Source organism: Olea europaea, unplaced genomic scaffold (assembly GCF_002742605.1).
Source record: "Olea europaea var. sylvestris unplaced genomic scaffold, O_europaea_v1 scaffold218, whole genome shotgun sequence".
Classification (NCBI taxonomy): Eukaryota; Viridiplantae; Streptophyta; class Magnoliopsida; order Lamiales; family Oleaceae; genus Olea; species Olea europaea.
This window is the reverse complement of record NW_019239802.1, coordinates 1-7,420: the sequence shown is the minus strand read 5'-3', so window position 1 is coordinate 7,420 and position 7,420 is coordinate 1.

The window sequence follows — 7,420 nt, the reverse complement described above, 5'->3', positions numbered from 1 at the left end:
AGAGGAGATATGTGTTCTCGAGGTGTGAGCAACACGAAATGGGATAGGATAAGTGTGGTGAGATCTTTTCTTAGGGTCATTTATGCATGTGTTGCATATGTGGTTGACCGTGGTTTGATTGACTTGGTGTTAATCTATGGTTCTATGTGAACGTGTTTTTTGAAAAGATCTGTGTGTGTTATCCTATAGTATATCGTCATCGCATGTGTATTTGCTCTTAATTGTTTACTGTTAAATATTTGCTTTTACTTGGGTATTTTTGACCTCAGCCCCAGTGAGTACATGGAGCAGGTATGGTATGTGTTTCAAGTTGGAAACATGAGGTAAGGTCTGTGATCCAATTTTATTGGCTACCTTGATTATGCAAGTGTTAACTGTGTGTTTTGATTGCTTGCAGATTTATTGGGCATCAAGGTGGAGATTTGTTGGGTTTTTGATACCCAATAAATCTCGGGTTATGATGTTAACGTGGGTTAATATTATTTCATAGGCATAGGCCAATGAATGAAATAAGTCCAACAACCAAGTCCATGAGCTACACCCGGCCCAATTGTATTCCTTATGGATGGCTTGAATCTTGGCCCATTTACCCCTTTAATGGCCCAACTTAAAGCCTAACCCTAGAGTATATATATGAATATACCCCTAGCCTCTTTGTGATGATGATTGTGTGATTTTGAGAGAAGAAACTAATGAATCCCGGCTGCCTCCCTTTTGTGTGAGAAAAAGGTGTCCAGAAGTATCCAAAACGCTTGAATAACGTGTGCAATTGGTAGTTCTTTCAAAGTGTACCTTTGTGGTGTCTTCTCCTAGCCTTTGTGGCTATAAATCATCATCCTCTCTTGTCCTACGTGGGTAAGATTGTATAGCAACCAAAGTGAATCAATTGATTGTGGTTTGGAGCCGTTTGGATTGGTTGTTGGTAGAGAAAGGTACGTTGGACTGAACCTGGAAAACCACCGTTTGAAGATCCTTTTGAGAGAGCTTCCGCAACAGTAATATTGTTTGTAGGTACACAATTGTTCTATTGTATAAGCTCAAAAGACAAAAAGATGAAGATTATCATGAAAGGTTTAAATGAAATAGAGACGTGAGCACGGTGGCGTATGATTTATTATCATTTGAACTTGGTAACTGTCCATCAAGTTATCTAATTCTTAACTTTTTTTAATTTTTGGTAAAAGAAAGAATAAATAATTCAATAGTGAAAATTATATATTAAAAAACAAAAGTATGATGAAGGGAAGTTAATGGGGGAAATGACCGCATATGCAGAGAGACATCTAGACGGAGATCCAAACAGCCAGAATGTGTGTGTGTGTGTGTGTATATATATATATATAGGTGATTTATAGATTTAGTAATGTAATTTGTGATTTGGGCTTTATGATTTGCTATTAGTGATAATTTGTGAGTAACAGATTGGTAATTTGTATGGCCCAAAATGTAATCCTGAAGGGAAGTTAATGGGGGAAATGTAAGCCATATTGTAATCATTGCCATTAATTTTAATTGTTTTGTCATTGTTGTTATCTTTATCATTTCTCCATTTATTTTATTTGTTTAATGATTGCCTTAAATTTGTAATTGTGACCACCAGTAATCTGACTGCTATTATTGCCTTTTACTGTCTTCCTGTTGTTGGTTTATTGATGTTGTGAGTCCTGACATGGAGTTGCTCTAATGCCAGGTAGAACTTAACGATGAAGGCATGGTAATTGGTGTGACATCAGAGGGGGAAACTGCTAAGTGCAAGAAAGTTGTATGTGATCCTTCTTACCTTCACAAGAGGTAATTTTCTCCTTCTCCTGTTCTAGATGTCCATTTAAGAGAACCATGACATTGCTTCATAACTTTGATATGTGCTGAGTGCAAGTCGTAGTAAATGCATCTTAACCTTACGTTGGATTTGGGCTAAGAAATAAGTTCTTCACCATGGATTTGAGACGATGAACTTACGTTGTTTGGCTTCTCCTTTGAGTTGAATGTAAAATCCTATGCTTGAATTGAATAACTAAACAAAAAATTAAAAAATTACCTTAACTATTTCTTCAAAATTTAGAAGACTGTCAGACAGACTTGTGATGTTGTTGTTTGTTAAAAAATCATATGTTTCTGGGCTCTCGAATCTAGCCTATATCTCCCTTAGCACACTAAAAGGATTTCTAATATGTAAATGTATCTTGTGATTGCAGTATCGTGTTATTTGGAGAATACAAGTGCAGAGGCCATGGAGCAGATAGAAGACGAAGAGTGCCGTGGTCTAAAGCTCTAAATTTTGTTTTATTTATTATAGGTATCCTGGTAATCTAAAGCTCAAAATTCGTTGAATAACAAGACAGCCAATTAGTTTGTTAATCTCACTGACATACAGATGATGCTAACTAACGTTTACTTACAAACACGATTTGCTATGACTGCAGGATTGTGTAGCATAAACATGACAGAGAGTGAAAGAACTACAAAAGTTTGATGATAATTGAATGCTTTGGTGCACGGGAAAAGATAGCAGATATGGTCAAGGTAGGTAGTTCAAAATTGAATGCTTTGATGCATAATCATAACTTTCATGTTTAAATTCAAGTCAAAAAGTTAACTACTAGCCATACTATGTTGCTTAAATAAAAGATCATATACTTCGTGATATACTTTTGATTTGCATGCTAATAATGCCCTAATTATTTTTGTGATATTGAGGGAGTTGATTATTTTTTGGATAGCTAAATTGTTGGTCACAAAAGCAAACTTCGATATGCATCGAATATTTTCTATTATTTTAATTATTTTTTTAAATAGTAGTATATACATTTGACATATTGCTATATAATTTTTTGAGTAGGTTAATGATGTTAGAATTATTTAGACAAACTCTATGTGTTGGCATATTGTATTGAACCATATTCATTATTTTTGTTTATCGGAAATATGTAAAATCTGACTATATATGATTAATTTGTATTTTTTTAAATTTTTATTATTTTTATTTTTTTTGTAATTATTATGCGTTGGTTGGTGACCAAATGAACAAATATTTTTGAAAAACTGAATTAAAATTTATAGCATGCATGTGCACGTTGTAATCCCCCACGTCGTAAATGGATAACACCCCGTAAATAGTTATTAACAGCATTGCATGCTGTAAAAAAATTTCCCTATTTACAGCATTGCTTTATATGCCATGTAGCTGCACACCGTGAATAGACTTTTCGGCTTGCAATGCATACCGTAAAAGGTCTATTTTGTTTTAGTTTTATCAAACTTTGCACGTCTCTGCTTTAAAAATTAGGATACTCAATTTTTCCAGTCTCTTCTTTAATTGTTCTGATTGCTTGTCTTTTATTATTATTCTTCTGAACAAACTAATAAATATGACATAGTTATTAACAACAAAATATAGCAACGGACATTGGTTCTATGCAAATATTTAAAAATTGAAATCATGCTTTAAACTTCGGATATTTTGTCATTCGGTTCCATTTATGAAATTCTAGTTCAGCAGGTTCTATTTCGCTTATATTGTTAACCCCTTCCGATACTTGTGAAAAAAAAATATATTTGACCAATTTAAATTATAAATTGAACTTCGCGAAATATGCACTATCATTTTCTTATTTTGTCATTTGCTATGGGCACAATATGAAGAGTCATTTAAACTCTTGTTTAAGTTAGAGTCAATAATTAGTTTTAATCATACTTCATAGATTAAAAATCTTTCAATCATATATTTTATTAATTTTTATTAAAATCTACTTAAAATATGATTTTCTCTCAATCAAATGGGGCTTAACATTATACACAAAAAATCAGTACTCAGTCATGAGTTTAATTCTGCTGATATTTTTTCTATTTTTCTTTTTAACTTTTTTTTTTTAATAAATTTAGCTAGTACGGTCAACCCCCGCCTCATTTGACTAGTTGAGGCGAAAAGGTAATTCATTTTAATTTTCTATCCTGTATAGCATTACAAATGTCAAATGACCATTATGCCAACAGACGTACTATAAGGTTGCGTTTGATTGCGAGCATGGAAATAAAATAAATTATAGGCAATTTAATTGTTTAGAACTTAATTGTATGAAAATTATTAATTAAAAGTGTTTGATTGATTTAGTTTTCAACCTAGAAAATATTATACTTGTCATTATTTATTGGTGGGTAGATAAGACAAAGAAATAGAGGAGAGGGAAAAAGAGAGAATGAATTCTCTGGAAAATAAAATTATATTCCTCTAAACAAAATATTTTCCTTGATTTCAAGGAAAACATGGTCACGTAACGAATAGTAGAAAAATATTTTTCTATGAAAAAATATCAACCAAACAGCACAATTTTCAGGAAAATATTTTCAATCAAACAAAGCCTAAAAGAATTAACTGTTCATTAATTACATTCTTCAACTCACCTATTTGACTAAAGAAGATTTATAACTTAACAGAAACTAATCCTATTTAATATTAGCTTCTAATATGTATTGAATAATTCGGTTGTCTACCATCAACTTTTCAACTCTTAAAATTCCTTCTTAATTCTATTATAATTGGACAGTAGAGTTATTTTTCTCAACAATTCTTAATTATCAAGTTCAAAGAGCATAGTGAAAATGCAAAGATTGACTAATGAATGATTTCATGCTTAGTAAATAGTTGAATCATAGGGCAAGTTATTTCCGATCAACAAAAAAGTTCGTGATGCTGAATTGGATGCTAGATAGATAAGAGAAATGAAAAATATCTTTTAATCCATTTTATTCATTCAAATCTTAGTCATCTGAAATTCCATTTCAACATTTCTCTTACGATTGTCATTTTGCTAATAGTAGTAGTCTACAAATTCAATGTTAATCAATATCATTAATCGACAAAGAAGAATGTATTGTCATCTAGCATAAAGAACCTTGCCTAAAAATTTGCATTTTCAAGATAAAATTCCTAAAAATTTGCATTTTCAAGATAAAATTCTCTTGAAACTACAAGAAAATCATTTTATTTTGTGTTTTCGTGAATTTCATTGTGTCTAAGTTGATATTGTCGATGATGGTTGAAGATCATTATGTGATTTTGATCGATTAACTATTGCAAAATAATGTTTTGCTTCAAATTAATTATTTAAAATAGAATTATTTTGTTGATCAGTTGTCATTTTCTGAGGGCACAATGGTAATTCAATGTGAACAAGTTGACTTGACTCGAAGCAGAAAAATCTTTTTTCAGCTTCTTCAGTCATGAATTGATGCTATGTGGTTCAAACAATGAACTGAGATGGCCAATCGAGTGAAGACAACTACCACTATGTCAGGTGACTTTTGCTATGATGGGACGACTGCTGTTATACTAACCTAACTGTCGTTATGCTTGTTAGATTACCGCTATGGTAGCTCGACTATTGTTATACTAGCCTGAATACTGCTACACCAACCCGACTGCTGTTATCCTTGCTTGGTTGTCGTTATGCTTGTTGGACTACCACTATGCTAGCCTGACTACCGCTACGTCGGCCCGACTACTGTTACACTAGACTGACAACTACTACCCAAACCATCCAAACATCCTTGGAACTGATTGAAAATTGTTTGACGATTATCACTAAGTCCATCATCTAATTTGTAGATGGAGGTCAACAGCTTAGCAAATGGGTGAAAATTGTCTGGTGAATGGGCATGATACATTGGACACGTGGATGATAACTACCTAGCAGTTACATGATGCCAGGATTGGATACTAACTTGAGCATTATGAACACTGTTTGGGCCTGGGTTGTAGATTTGATGTAGCTTTCAACTTGTACTTTGTTCTAGGGAACCAAAAGTATTGAATGTATTTCTATAGCAATTCCTTCTGTTTCACCGTGTGTGGGAAACATTTGATTAGATTGCAGTTTTTCAGTCTCCACGTGTCAATGTTATATTTGAAATAAAGATTTCTCGCTCGCTTGCTCGCTCGCTCTCTCTCTCTCTCTCTCTTTCTCTCTCTTTGTGAAAGTGGTGAATTAGAGGAGAAAAATTATGTATTTCTTTGGATATCGTGGGCTCGACTGTGTTAGTCAAGTTTCTGATGTCTGCCCAATATCCCTACGACATCATATGATTCAAACGAAAAATTACTTTCATTTCTGGTAGATTACTAATATACTTGTTTCTTGCTTGGAAAGGCCTTGCTTTTTGTTCCTCCCTAAAGGAATTGTACTTAGCTGGAAACAGGATTCAGTGAGGTTGAAGGTCTTCACTGCATCCTAAAATTGAATGTATAGGACTTGCGATACAACAAAATTTCTACAACCAAAATGTCTTGGTCAACTTGTGGCACATTACAACTCTTTAAATGTTGTAAGCCCAGAAGGAAATTCGGCCAAGAAGAATATAGGTAACGAACAGTTAAAGAAATACTTACAAAGTATTCTTCCGCATCTCACTTACTACAACAGGCAATCTATGAAAGTTGGCACACTAAAAGACAAAGTCGATTGTTCTAATTGACTAGGAATCAACGCACATCAAATTAACCGTGGACTCCAAGCCGAAGTTAAGGCTACATGGAAGGGAACCCGGGGAATTGCATCTCACAAGGCATCATCTTCATCAATTCATGGTCGTAGAAGTCAAGTAGTTACTTTGCCAAAACAATCCAAAAGCAGGCATGGACAGCTTCCGCCAATTGGAACAAAGACAACAACTCAACGACATGAATTGAATGATTTCGACAAGCTTCTGAGCTCTAAACCTAGTTTCTCTATTGGCAGAAGCTGCGGTAAGGGATCTCTAGGAGCTCTTTGAGAACACATTTGAGGATTTAATAAATCTCGGTGCTTTTATGTTTCTGAGTGTGGAATATGTGCTTTTAGTTATGACTTCTTTGTGATTGGTTTCTTGAAATTTTTATCCTTTTATTGTTGTAATTTGGATGTTGAGTTTTTTTATATGCATTAAATTTAGACGATGATTTAAAACAGTTGTCGAATAATTTATCGACCTCATGGACTTGGCTCGACTCGAAAACAACCTATACTTTTGGAAGGCCAAAGTTTTGGTAGCTATCTCTTGTACACCTCTTTCCACCTACTGAACTCTAATTGTCCATTTATCCACAATGGTTACATTAGATGTTGAACAGGATATTGAAGAATTGCCAGTTTGTCCATGCCTCCTCGGTGAAAATCCTGTAGACATATGTAGTTCGTTATCTTGGTTTACCAACATTTGGTTGAAGGTTGGCCAAGTGAGACAAGATTGCACGCTGTTAGAATTTGACTCAAGTTAAATTATTCTTATTTTGCTGTGAGAAAAAGAAAAGCAAAAATGAAAACTTTCTGGTAACAAGTGTGAACTACTTGTATTCTCTTTTCGAATATGCCAACTCAGATTTTTATAAGTTTTTAGCTAATGCTATGAACTATTCGAGAGTGAGATTTGTTAACATACCAATTTT